The sequence below is a fragment of the Halichoeres trimaculatus genome, unplaced genomic scaffold, assembly GCF_033239565.1.
Source record: "Halichoeres trimaculatus isolate MK-OKI-2021-1 unplaced genomic scaffold, fHalTri1.1 fHalTri1_scaffold_15, whole genome shotgun sequence".
Taxonomy (NCBI): Eukaryota; Metazoa; Chordata; class Actinopteri; order Labriformes; family Labridae; genus Halichoeres; species Halichoeres trimaculatus.
Window position 1 is genome coordinate 17819796 of NW_027437193.1, and position 14122 is coordinate 17833917.

General features: G+C 41.3%; 1 protein-coding gene across 1 annotated transcript in view; it reads left to right on the plus strand.

Moving 5' to 3' along the window:
• The first annotated feature begins 4085 nt into the window (after positions 1-4085).
• Positions 4086-14122, plus strand: part of LOC141804257 (E3 ubiquitin-protein ligase Rnf220-like) — a 167193-nt gene continuing 157156 nt past the window's right edge. Inside the window, exon 1 of the mRNA XM_074688600.1 lies at positions 4086-4432. The gene's annotated coding sequence lies outside the window, so the exon portion shown is untranslated. The remainder of the gene's footprint in view (positions 4433-14122) is intronic.

Sequence of the window (14122 nt, forward strand, 5' to 3'; positions counted from 1 at the left end):
ATCTGAAAATGTTAAAACGCAGCGAAAACGCAGCGAAAACGCAGCAAAAACGCAGCGAAAAAAATCTGCGTTTACATGGAAACGCAGAGGAACTGAAAACGCTGTAGTAAGCATGCCAGGCCTGCAGGTGGTGCTATAGCTGTCTTGTCCAGAAGCAGCTTTGGACAGATCTCCACCGAAGTAGAGTTGAGCCGATCATCTGGTGTATTGGGGAACACTAAGAGCAAAAGTGGAGCAAAAGATGCACATTTTGTATGAAGACAGTCAGCAGATTGAGCAGCACAAGCACAACATTAGTTCGTGAGGATCGTAACAACGGTATTATTGTCCTGTTGTATGCGCTCTCGCAAGGCAAAGTGTAACGTCAGCGTTTCCACTGAAAACGCCGGCTTACTGTTTACACGGCAATGGTGTCTGCAGCATTTCAGAAAAATCCCACTCTGGAGGCCGTTTTCAAAAGTTTGCGTTTTTAGGTCGGCTAAAACACCGTTACCATGTAAACGCGAGGCTGAAACGCAACAAAACTTTTACATTTCACCCTTAAACAGTTGTCGTGTAAATCAGATCAATTTATCATTTCAAAAGGGGCAGTGAGGAGTTTGGAAGTGATCTTGAAAAAGGCTCCTTTTCAGATATATGCCTGATCGTAATCCACACTTTAAAATGATGATCAGTGCCAATATTGCTGGTTACAGGTTATTTTAAATGGCTATGTCTTAGCTTCCAGTATGGGTCGACCAATTGATTTACGTCTCAGTCTCTGTGACACCATGCCAGCTAACAAAGTTTAGTAGTTACAAGAGATAAAACACTGAGATCTTTAAACAATGGGGGTGTTAGGGGGTGTGTTGAATCAAGACGAGTGAACATAGGCCAAAAGTATCTGAACTTGTATCAATGCTCTCTATGTTCTCCATTATGCTGACTCTAGTTGGACTATGCTGCTTGTAAACAGACACACCTGGTTCATGATGGAGTAGTGTGACAGTGGCCTGAATACTGTAGCAGCCTCTGACACCAGTGTGTGGATGAGTGAATGGGACTAGATGTGTAAAGTGCTTGGGGTGGTCAGAAAGACTAGAAAGAGACTCTTAAAATATAAGTCCAGTCCAGTGACAGACATGCAAGTCCCCCAGTTGGTACTTGATTGGATTCTCTGCACCTGCCTGAACCAGTTATATACATTTAACATGTTTTTCACAAATTAAAACTAAGCCTGAAACTGCTTCCACCATGAATTTGAATATTAGATGTTACAAAACCATTGGTTGTTCAGAATTGTTTATATTACAATACCATTGTTTAGTACCTGTAGGACTTTGCTGTCATCCATTTTCATCAGGGGACACAAAAACCTCCTGGAGTGTGACACACACCTGAATCCCTCTCACAAGTGGTTTGAGGAGACACAGACTGGACTCTCACTGGATCAATCTGTCACCATTTGTCTCTGACCACTCTCCACTGTGCTGAGAGTGTACAGCTCTGTTTCTGTCTCCAACACTGTAAAACAACCTGTGACAGGTGTATTGAGGATGCGGTCTCATTCTACATGACTGCTCACAGTAAAAGCCTGATTGTTACCTGTCTGTACATGAAACAGCTCAGAGAAGACGGAGAGACAAAGGAGTGTGACGGCAAAGGAGAGGAGAAATCTGTGCAGTGAAGACGACTAGGAGTAAAATCAAACTGAACAACAAAGAGACGGCTGAAAGAGGAGGAGAGAGAAGGAGAAGAAAAGAGGAAGGGGGCAGCTTGGCGTGGAAAAATATGGTCCTGCATAGCTGCTAGGTGTTAAAGGATGAAGAAGCTAGCTGAATAAATGATTAACTACATCACAGATTCAGTTTTTATATGGCCGATACATCTCTGCCTGGCTCACAGCACAATCCCGCACTTATGAAATGTGCCTAATCCATAACCATAACGCCACCATGGCAGCATGCGCGTATATTTCAGGACATTTGCTCCGTATGATAATGCTCATTGTAGCTCACATATCAGCAGCTCTACTGATCCAACACACATTACAGAAGCACGTCTCATCTTTAGTACTTTACAAAGTACAAGCCTGCTGGAAACGACTGGAAGGATTTCTTTATTAGCATCCTCATCCTCTCATCATAAATCACAGGCTTGTTAATTTTTAATTTGTGCATCAGGCACGCGTATCAAAAACGCAAACACTAATTATCTATGCGATGATTGATGACAAGCAAATATCTTTACTCCTCTTTAAATTCTTTTCTTCTTTTCTCGTATTCTGTCATTTATTTTTTATTTATTTTATTCTTTCTGAAATGCTTCAATCTTCTTTTTCTTATCTCTTTTTTGTGTATTTTTCTGAATTTCTTTTATCTTCTCTTTTTTTGACCATGCTTTGCTCTGTTTCTATTTTCTTATCTTTTCTTTTCTGTTTTATCTTTGCCTTTTTCTCTTTTCTTGCACTTCATTTTTCATTGTCTTTCTTTAACTTAAACATATTTTTTATTTTCTTTTTTCTTTTTCTTCTACTCCTTTTTCCTCTGATGCTCATTTTTGCTCACTTTGTTTCTTCAAATCACTTGTATTCCTTGTTTTTAATTACTCTCTATCATGTTTTTTACTCTTTTTTTGCTTCGCCTTTGTACTTTCTGTCATTTTCTTGCTCCCCCCACAAGCACACCTCTGCTCTCTTTTTCTGGATTTTTTATTGTTTTATTTTTTACTTTTTTACCGGTCTTCTCTTATTTCCATTTTAATCCACTTTAACCTCTGTGTAACCTCCCTCCTCTGTGGTGAAAGTTTAATTTGCTTTCAGTTTTTTTTTCTTTTTCTTTAATTTTTTCTTTTCTTGCCTGTCTCTCATTTCTCTTTTTGTTTTTTTTCCTTTCACATCTGTTGTCTTTCCCTCTTTTCTTTTGCTTAACCACTTTTTCATCTCTCTCGTCCTCTCCCTCCCTTTCCTCATTTTTCCCTTCTCCCATCTTCTCTTCCCATCTCCTCTTTTCTCTTCATCATCCCATTTTCGTTTCTCTCCTTTCCGCTCTCTTCCATCCCTCTCCCCCCATCTCTGTTCGCTCCATTTCTAAACTGTTCCATCTCAAAATTTATACCCAGCATGCTTTGTTCTTCAGATTCATTCAGAACAGTTCTAATGAGGACAAACTGCTCCCTGGTTGAGCCACAATGGCTCCGCCGACTCTGAGAAGGACTAAAATGGCTGAATGGAAATGAGAGGGGCAGAGAAGGTCAGCCCTCAGCATCAATTCTTATAAACACACACACACACACACACACACACACACACACACACACACACACACACACACACACACACACACACACACACACACACACACGAATGACTATTGCACATTGAGGTGTCATAGCAGTATAACAGTGACAGCAGCCATCAATTTTAACCATCTCTCTCCTAATATCATCATTTCAATCTCTCTCTCTCCCCTCTCACCATTATTATTCTTATTATTATAAATATCTAAATAGCTGGCAGGTGATTGGATGTTTGAGCTAGGATCAAATTGACAAAAAATATTATGAAAAGTGGTAAAACTGACCGCTAAGCTCATCAGCATATTTCTGCTAAAGGCAGACAAATTGTAATTTATTCATGAATTTATTTTTCATCAGTTTCCTCTGCAGATGACTGAAAAGAGACGTGACATTTAAGTAAAATAAAATTTACCCAATTATTAATCACAACGTCTTGAAGAGACTTCAACAACAACAGGAAAAAAGAAAAAAGAAAGGTTCACGGCACACAGAAGTCTATGGCAGCACTATACCAGCCAACAAAGTTTAGCAGTGAGAAGACAAATCAGAGTTTTTCTCTGCTGAAAACAATTTCTTGGATCAATTTTGTGGTAAAGGTGGACACTGGAGCTGGACTGTCCGCTGAGCAGAAGAAATCTGAACTGGTATGATACATAAAATGAAGAGTGATGGTTATGTCTGCGCTGCTTGATGAGGCTGGAGTTGGTGGATCAGCATAACCAGGATTCATGAACATTACAGACATACTACAAAACAGTTTCACCCTGAACTACTCACCTGCTGAACGGAGTGACATCAGAGATGCGCCAGGTGATGCAGACCTCCCTAATTAGCAGCGTGACGCAGCTGCGGAGCTCTCTGGAGGGAAGGTTTGAAGGGAAGAAGTCACTTTAGAGCAACTAGAAAAATCAACATTTGTCTGAAAACACACCCAGAAAGTCTGCGCGTCTTCTCGTGTTACCTTTGCGTATTTTGGAAAGACTACGACGATAACTCTCAAGGAGGAATTTTGTGTATGTGGCGACAATGTGCGTGTAAAATCACCTGAATAGAAACCAACAGTCTCTGGAAGTCGGTGGAGGAGGATAACGGAGATAAAGTTTGGGAGAACCTGGAAGACATAGTGCCAGAAAACTTCAACACCCTGAAGGAAAAGGTAAAAGAAAAAAACGCTTATCCCACTCCTCACTGCGCTCTGAAGGAAGAGTTTCCAAAGTTAAACTCAACCTGTTTGCTAAGCCCTCTGTGGTTTTAGGTAGCCTTGGTGAATTTAAACCGTGAACTTACTGGAATACAATATTAAAAAATCATTAAATTTCTTTACTGGAGAAGCAGCACAGCTACTTCATGTCATGTCCTGCATATTTAGGCAAAACCTTTTAACACATTAATAGACCTCTCACTGTTGCTGTTAGTTTGTTTTGGGCTTAGCAAAGGGGCTACTTCCAGCTTTTGGCCTTCATTTATCTGCTTCCTTCCTGTGTCATGCTTTTATCAGCTATGTGGCTTTGTTGTGGACCTAAACTTGGGTTTTGGTCCATATTTTGTTGTGATCATTGTAGTGTAATATATCATGGTGTCATATGTGATTTTTGTTGGTTGGGATCTTTTATGCCTATATCAGTGCTTTGAGTTTGTCACTGTTTAGAAACTAAGGCATTGAGCCTCCTTGTTCTGTTTTGTGCAGCTCTGTGTTGTTTGTCCTCTGCTGATTTGCAATTTGTCCAAATATTTTGGTCAAAATATTTACCAAGGTAACATTTCTGACTTTAACAGCTGTCTTCCTTTGGGGTTTGTAAATGTATCCTAGAAAAGATTAAATCGTCATTGTCCACAAAGGTAGAAATTTGCCTTAAGCTCTCCAGATACATAGTGAGCACAAAAAACATTTATGCAGTCCAAATAACAAAATGAACAGCAAAATGACAAATTAAAAGCAGTTTCTTTCAAGACAGGGAATAGATCTGATCAGCCATTTTGCAAGGCTAAGGATGTGTATCACATTTTGGACAAAGGACTTCAAAAACATAATTTTCAGTTGCCAGAAGGACTCTATCCATCTCCCCTGAGCTCAGAGGCTCAAACTTGAAGAATAGAAGTTGTGAACTGTGTGCTAAATTGCTCTGTGCTTTCTATCTCTGTTTTTAGATCTTGTTTCTGTAACTAATTCTTTTGTCTTGGGGACATTAATTTCTACACCACATGTGACACCAGGTCTCCAGGGCCTTTGTGTGCAATCAGTGTGAAGGGATCCTATTTGTCAGAAATAACTACTGGTTTTACATTATCTTGCTAAATAGACATAAAATGTTGGATAATCAAGCTCACACTCTGTAGCAATCAGGAGGTGATTTTCTTGCTTAAAAGATTATTTATTTATAACCATCCATTTGTTGTGACGGTTATTAGCACCAGTGGCGATTGCTCTAAGACTGCAAGGGAAGCTCAGCTTCCCCTAAAATGTCCCCAAAAAAGTGGTGATATGTACCGCTGTGTGTACATTTCATTAACAGAATATTCGCTAGAATTCCTTCATATTTTGTTCAGAATCAGCTATCACAGGGAACTAGCTCGACCTCCTTCTCATTCATCCCTGCAGCGTCTCAGCGCTTTAACACAGTCGGACGCTGAGCGTCTTCTGACTTCAGCGGGGAAGCTTAGAGTGGGTTGTTACACTGTAGAAACTGGACGGTCATTGGATAAATGCTGGGCTTTGTCCAGCCCAACAGATGCTCAGCGTCTCTGGAGGTCTATGAGGCAGTGGGCTGGCCTGGATGCTGGGCTTCTGCATGACGATTGGATGATCTGTCTGAGGCCGAATCCCATTTTGTCTGACAGTGAAATGAGCCAGTCCGTGATCTTGAAGTATAACCCTCCACCAGAGCATCTTCTGAGTTTTACAGTAAGTTGTTCTGGACTGATCTGGAGGCTTTATCGATCCCCAGCAAGTTTACTTTTCTTAAAAACGATGAGCGTTGAGTTTAAAGATCTTCTCTCTTTTCACCAATAAGCAGCTACAGCTACAGCTGTGGAGCTTCTCCCCCTGTCACTCACACTTACAGCCTGTTGTAGTCTCACGTAGCAGTTCCAGCTGCTAGCAAGCTGACACGAAGGGTATAATTTAGGTTTAAATAAATAAACAAATTTATGATGTAGGCCGGAAAAAAATGAGCTTATACCCTCCTTGACTGACCAGCAGCAGCCACTGATTAGCACCTATCAACATTAGCAGCTCCTGTATACGGTCCTCTGCAGTTCTACAGGTACAGCTCCGTATCAGAGCTAAAGCTGAAACTGTTTCACAGTTTGTGGTTTTCCTCAGTTTGATTGATTTCATTTTTACTCAGCTTTTGTAGTTATTCTCTCTCTGCTGTTGATTGATCAGCCATTAACCATCAGTCTTAAGTTTTGTGCTCTCCAGACATGTTGAAATTCACCTGTGTGGTGCTTTAAGCAGGCTCCAGTGTCTTAAACTGAGCTGTAAGGGCAGCTGACAGATCTACTGTTCAGCACAGAGTCCAATGAAGACACAGTCTACATAATGAATGGTTGTTTGGCTCAAAGATGGGTTCTAACGTCAGAGAAATGAATCAAAGCACAGATATAGCTTTAAAGCATGAACACACCTTGATGTTTCCGTCTTCTTCTGTAGTTATGGTTAAAAAAAACTGTCTCCTTGAGGCTTACTGTGTGTGTTTCTCTCTCTATGCGGGTCACTTTCTCCTCTGTCTCTCATCTCTCCTTGACTCTGAGGAGTGCTGCTGAGCGGCAGAGGAATCATAGGGCCATCAAAGGTTGCCAGCTGTAGGAAATGTCTTCATTTACAGCATGCTAGCCTGACACCTGAGCTTCACGCTTTGTGTGTGTTTGTGTGTGTGAGACTTTATCTGTTCCTGCTTGTACGGTGTATATGCATACGTGTGTGTGTGTGACTGATAGTCAGCCATCCTGGCTCCCCAGCAGGTCCGTTTTAAATTGTCTCTGTATGTTTTATTGGTGTGTGCGTGTGTGTGTGTGGTTGTGGGCCTGTGCTCCATCCATCAGCGTTAAGATGGCACATTACTGTTAATGAATGATATTTGTGTTCAGCGTGTATGTCAGGAGGGAGGACCAGGGAGGCAAAACAAGCCCTCCCCAATCACCTCTCCTCCAGCCGCCTCATTTTCTTTGTCAGCCTCTCGCCTGTTTTGCATTTTAGGATTTATTCAGCTGAGTCCTGGGCTAACTTGTTGGAGCTGTTGGTCGTAGACTGCAATTTCTGTGCATTTCCATCCATAGTTACACTTTCACACAGCTGTCATGTACTGAGTCAGTTTAAACAACCACTGGAGGGTTTATTTAACACAAACCCTTGTTTTGTTTTATAATTTAGGTTTGGGATTTTTTTTCAATAACTTTGAAGTAGAATAGAAGAGGAAAAAGACTGGGAGTAGAGAATGTTACTGATGCGTCAAGGACGGTAGCCTTCATTAATGGCTATCCCACTCCGTAACAAAGAGAAACCTGCTTTAAAAAGTTTGCTCCGTGGGTCTTGGTGTCAGAAAAGTCTATGACAAACCTGTGAAGTCTTGTGCTCCACTGACAGTACTGCAAATCCTTGGAGTCTATCCTGCCCTTTGCTGCTTCTTAAATACAACTTTATCACTTTCAGTGGGGGTGGGAGAAAAAAATCGAAAATTGATATATCAAGATTTCTTGTTTGACAATATCAAAATTGGGATTTTTAGTAGAAGAATGTATTTTTTTTTTGTTCAAATTCAAAATCTTCATTTTAGTCTTTGTATATAAACTGGATTGGAAAAAAATTACCACTTTTCTCCAGCGGAGGGTGAAATGTTTCTCTCTGACTCACGTGATGTGCATTTTATGGGAAAATTTGGCTCCTGATATAGTCTGTAGACATTATCATCATCATGTAAGTTTTTCACATGGTCTGGTGTAAAGAAAGCAAACTAAAAATCACAAAAATTGTAAATATCTAATAATTGCAATTTGAATCGAATCAGCAACCCAAAAATTGTAATAGAATCTAATCGTAAGAATAGCACAACATCCCAGACCTAACTTGCAGTAGACATTAGTAGCCAGTAACCATTGTCTTGCTGTCTCTTGCGTTTTCAGCGCTGCTTATACTCTGCATTCCAGAAATAATGCTGATAGTTTAACAGATTGTCTCATTTTTTGTCTTGCATTTTCATACAGGCTTGGTGATAAAAATCAATTCACACAAAATTATCACGACACGGTCTTAAGGTTATTAAGTTTAGAAGTTACTGTTCCTCAACAGGCCTTTATTTTTAGTGATAAAGAAGAGATCGAGTCGGTAGAGTGAGTTATTCATACAAATTTTGATTGTTGAGGTAAAAATGTAGTTTTGTCACATTTAATTAATCACAACTCAAACTAAATGATCAACAAACACTGAAACTTTTACCGCAGAGACCAAAAAGGATCATCATGAGCCCTCCTGAATAAAGAGGGCCTAGTTCATTGCACAGATTCTTCAGTGTATTTCCTGCTGCTAAACCCCCTTAATTTGCAGTTTTTGGGTTATTGCTAATAATAATCTGAAAGTTATTTAAAAGTTATTTAAAAGTTTTATTAGTCCTGACTTGAGTTTATACAAACTAGTGCAGAACCCCCATTTTGACATTAAATTTCAAGACTGTCTACACTGTCTAGAAGTATGACACCATATGTCTCTAGAAAGTACATAATGGCATGATAAACTGTTGAAAATTTGGACTGTTTTACAGTAAATGATCTAAATTGGTGTCTTCCATCAAGTGGAGTGAAAGGAGGAGAAAGTGAAGTTATCAGGTGTCAGGACAGCAGTGGGAGTGTTACTGTGTGGAAGAAGCTCATAATCCACTGCTCACAAAGTGTTATGAGGTCGAGTGCTGATGCAAGCAGAAGCACGGCGACTTTACGAGCGAGCCGGGTTACACACACGCCTCAAAGTAGGTCGTAGGAATATGCAGAACCAGCTCAATGAAGCTCCTGTTGTCAAACCAATCACGCACATAATGATTTTTTTTTTTTTTTTTACCAGCAATACAGTACGTAGCATTTATTTTTAGTCCTGAAGAGCGCTGTCTGATGACCTAACAGCCTTTACATTTTCTAATGTGTAGCTGCAGTAGATGGATGGATGGATGGATGGATGAATAGACTTGTGTCCTCAGTGTCAGGCAGGGTGATGGTGCTCTGTCACTGGGGCCCCCAGCAGATGTCACTCACTCATTAGTGAATGATGTGTGAGAGCAAGCAGCAGTGAGCAACAGACAGCAGAGTGGGACATGTAGCGAACACATTTGACTCCAATCTCGGTGACGACTCTAACAGAAATAAGCAACATTCAACAAAACACTAATTTTTTTGTCATGTAATGAAGCAGATTAATTGGTGAGTATGCCATGTACTGGAAATCAGATTCAATCTAAGGTGACAGACTGGGGAAGACTTTTTCACAGCACTGTTAATCTCTGTGTTAATATTTATCATGTAACTGGTGAAATTAGAGCCTGTTAACAGCTGCTTTGGGGTGGCCTGTGTGATTTAGAGTTACCAGTTTGCTCAGTCTGAACAAAGACTGCCTGTTGTATCATAAATTAACAGTGCTCCAGAGACCTTGGGTAAAACAGAGAGAAAAAAAGTTCATGTGATGTTACATACATCAGCACACAATAGATGCCTCTTGTCCAATTAGATTATGTGGTCAAAGATGAGTATTATACCCATAAAATTTCTAATGATGCCTCTGACATACTTCCTTTGTTGTTCTCTATAAAACCCTTTCAGATGATATTTCCACTTTATGGCTTACAGAGAAAAAAAGAGACAGGAAAGTAGCTCACAGAATAAGGAAGTGACAGTCGTTCGCTGCCGTCAATTGAATTTCTAACACGCGTCATAGTCTGGATGTTTTTTTGAGCCTCTGTGACACACAGCGCAGCCTCTAGTTAACCCCTAGTGTTCGCGTCCTGCCCCCGTCTGCCTGTGTTTACGGGTTTCACCTTGACCAGAGTCAAAACATTGTATGAATGTGTCAAACAGGAACCTGACATTAGCTCACCGTTGGGCTATTTCCTATGACTGCAGTGAGCTGTTAACAAGCTGAATGAGGCTGAGAAACAGTGCTGGGAAAGAGGGTGAGTGTGGGTGGAGAAGTGGGTGAGTGAAGGCGGGGACCAAAGAGTTAAAAATAAAAATAACTCAGAAAAGAACCAAAGTTATTGCTAACTGGTATTGTTGGATCTATCAATATATAGATATCAATAATAGGTATATCGGGTAGATACTGATATATAAAAAATGTATTCAGACTCACTGGTTCAGCTGCTGAGATTTGAAGAGGGGGAATTTATTGCACAAGACTAAAACATGCTCCTGATGCAGTCTGACCTCTTAAGCTGTGTTTCTTTTTTTTCAGCCTGAATCCTAAAGGCAGGCTCTGCGTGCAGGAAGTAGTGGAGTCAGAAACAGGAAACAGGAAGTTATTAGCCAGGATGATCTGAGCACACTGAGTTGTGGAGTACATCAAGAGAACAACAGACACACACGTTGCATCTGGCACTGTGTGTGTATGTGTGTGTATGAGTGAGTGTGTGCAGGCGTGCTGAACTCTTACTGTTCCGACACCTGCAGTATCACAATAACTCATCACATCACAGCACTTCCTGAAAACATCACGACACTCAGGTAAACTTCCAAAATAAAAGAAATACAGGAAGCACCTGGATAAATAGCAGAATAGGGGTGTGTTGACAGTGTGTGGTGTGTTTTCCTGCCATCACTATGATAGACTAAACTGTCTGAGAAGAATCAGGTACACCAATAAATATGAAACAAACCTAAACAAACTTTTTCCTGTATTTGGAGGAGCAGGACATGGGATCAGATGATATCCTAAAAACTCTCTCTTTGATGGTTGTTTCAACTGTTTTGTCTATTTCTTTTCTGGTGGAGAGAAATGTGGGATCTGGTCAGACTGTATTAAATGTATCCCATACTTTCCCTTGTAAATGGTGCAAATTGACCTGTCCTGTAACATGGTTATTATAACTTTCACTGTAAATCATACACAACCTCCTGATTCTTGTTTGTTGCTACTGTGCAATGTGGGTACCAATATGAAACGGCAATAAAGCCTTTTTTTTAAATTTTGCAACTAAATTACAATAATTAAGTGAAGAATAGGATGTGGGGTTAGAACAACTAGCTAATTAGCAGCCATCATCACCAGAGCTCGTCAACTATAGTTGAAAGCTGCTGCTCTCTTTACCCTGCCACCCCAGATTGGTCGGAGGTCATGTTGAGCCTGCACACTTTGATAGATGGAGAAGGGGAAATAAATGGCCAATATTAATTTGTTGACAGGATGATTGCCAGATTGACCAAACATGGAAAGTGCCAGTTGTACTCCAATGGAAAGAAATGGCAAAGAAGAGGTCAGGCAGCACTGTGAGGGGAAAGCCAGTGAGTTCAGATCAAAAACTCCACCAGATGATTTCACTGATTAGTCCCTGCTCTCTGCTTGAAGGTGGGGTAATCAGTGAAATCAGCTGGTGGAGTTTTTGGTTGGAAAGAAAACCTGCAGCCTCTTGGCCCTCCATGGCATGAGTTGGACATCCCTGCCATAGATGGTGAAGACAGGTGTCCACATGTGCAACGCCAGATATCGTTTCTAGTTTTGGCTCAAATAATGAGCCTGTTAAGAGACGACTTTCAGCTGAATGAATCCTTCTCAAACATCTGTCCATGATCCCGTAAGAGAAGTACAGCGAGTCACTTTGACTACATAATATGAGAGCTAAAGGTAACATGAACCCCTTCAGTGACTTGAGGTGATTATTTAGCCTAAAGTCTGAGAAACGTTAGGGGGGCTGCTGGTATTTTAAGGCTTATTGGACACCTTTAGTCAGTCGAGGTTTAGAGAGTGTGAGTGAAACAGCTGCCTTCCCTCAGTTGATTGAGAATTAGACTGGGTGTGGATTTTCCTCCAGAGACTCAAGACTTGACTTGGGCTCGAGGTGTGTTGACTTGGCTACCACGCTGTAACTCAAACAAATGTTTTCCAAGTCCAGCCAAGATAACGTCATTACTCTGAGTTGCTCCTTCAGAAACAATGACTGTTGTCTCCGCATACTTTTTATAACAGAGTGACGCAATCAACAAAACACAGGCTCACAACAAAGCAGTGAGCTCATCAGATGGAGAGTTCAGAGAGAGCTGATCAGGATGTAAAGACGTTAGACTTCAATCTGTACACAAACAGATACTCTGAGCTTGTTTGTCTCAGTATCACTGGACTAAAACTCTGACAGCATTGTTGCAGTAGTTCAGAGTTCCTATAATACACACACACACACACACACTCTCATAATTGTTTTAACAGACTTCTGGATGCCACTACTTTCCTCACAGAGCTCTATCAGGCAGGTGTTTCCTTTGACGGAGAGACGGGAAATCAGGGTCAGAAAGAACTGGCTGTGTGTAAATGATAGGTGGTGTGTGTGTGTGTGTGTGTGTGTGTGTGTGTGTGTGTGTGTGTGTGTGTGTGTGTGTGTGTGTGTGTGTGTGTGTGTGTGTGTGTGTGGGTGTGGGTGTGTGTGTGTGTGTGTGTGTGTGGGGGGGTGTAATAGGACCAGCTGGCAGTAGGCACCTGTGTACTGTGGCTTGGTGTGTTGTTTATCTGTAGTTTATCTGTCTTTGTCTTCCTGAAGACACGTGTCTCTGGGACTGGACAGCCCTAAAGGAGGAAACAGGAGGTTCCTCATTTCACAAACAGCAAGTTTTCACAAGGTCAACTTCAGCTGATCTGAGAAAACTATGACAGGTATTGAAACATGTGTTCTGTCCTGGACACCTACTTTTTTTCTGCACATTTTTAGTTCCTGCTCTTACCTTTTCGTACTCAATCCTCCCCTGTGGCAGGATATTGAGGCTTTGGGTCTAAATGACTTCATACCCCCACCATATTCCACACTCATCAGACACTGAAGCATCATCATGCCCATGAACTTGACATATAGTGTGACACACAACCACCTGCTGTGTATTTGTGTTTTTGCAGCTACACAGCCACATAAGGAACAAACTTTGGCGCAATTTGTGTTCTGAAACCTTAAAACAATAGCAGTTTGACTTCATCAGCCGAGCTAAAGTATCTCTTTTCTTTAAGGGCGTATTCAGACCTGGACTGTTTGGTCCACTTTAAACGGACCGGGGTTCGTTTCCCACGCTGGTGCGGACTTTTCATGCAGGTATGAATAGACACAAACGAACCCTGGTGCGGACCAAACAACCGGACCGAGACCCACTTTTTGAGGTGGTCCCTGTTTGTTACAAACGAACTCTGGTGCGGTTCGCGGTTCTCTGGTGCAGGTCTGAATACAAACCAAGGTCCATCCGAACTAACTACAGGATACATGCGCCTTTTGGGCCTATAAGGCCACTGTAACCTAACCGTCTATGGTTCATACCTGATCCTATGTCTTCTGTTTAGCCATGCTGTTGCTAGCATGTTGTGGGTCAGGACACGCAGAGCATAGCGTCTCCTTGCTGCGCACATTCGTCTTTGCCGTTCCAAAATTGTAAACGGTGTTGTTAAGCCTGCTTTGAAGGAGCTGCTCTGAGAAACTGAAACTGAACTGAACTGAAACTGGGAATAATTTTGCAGCTCTAATAAGAGCACAAACACATGTTTACCTCCATTTCCGGGTCCGTATTCTGTGTGCCGCCTTTGTCAGTGCTGTCCAATGAGAGCATCGATCGTCACACGTGGACGTGTTTACAGAATATAGTCCACTTTCAAAAAGTACAAACTGAATACGAACCGCACCAA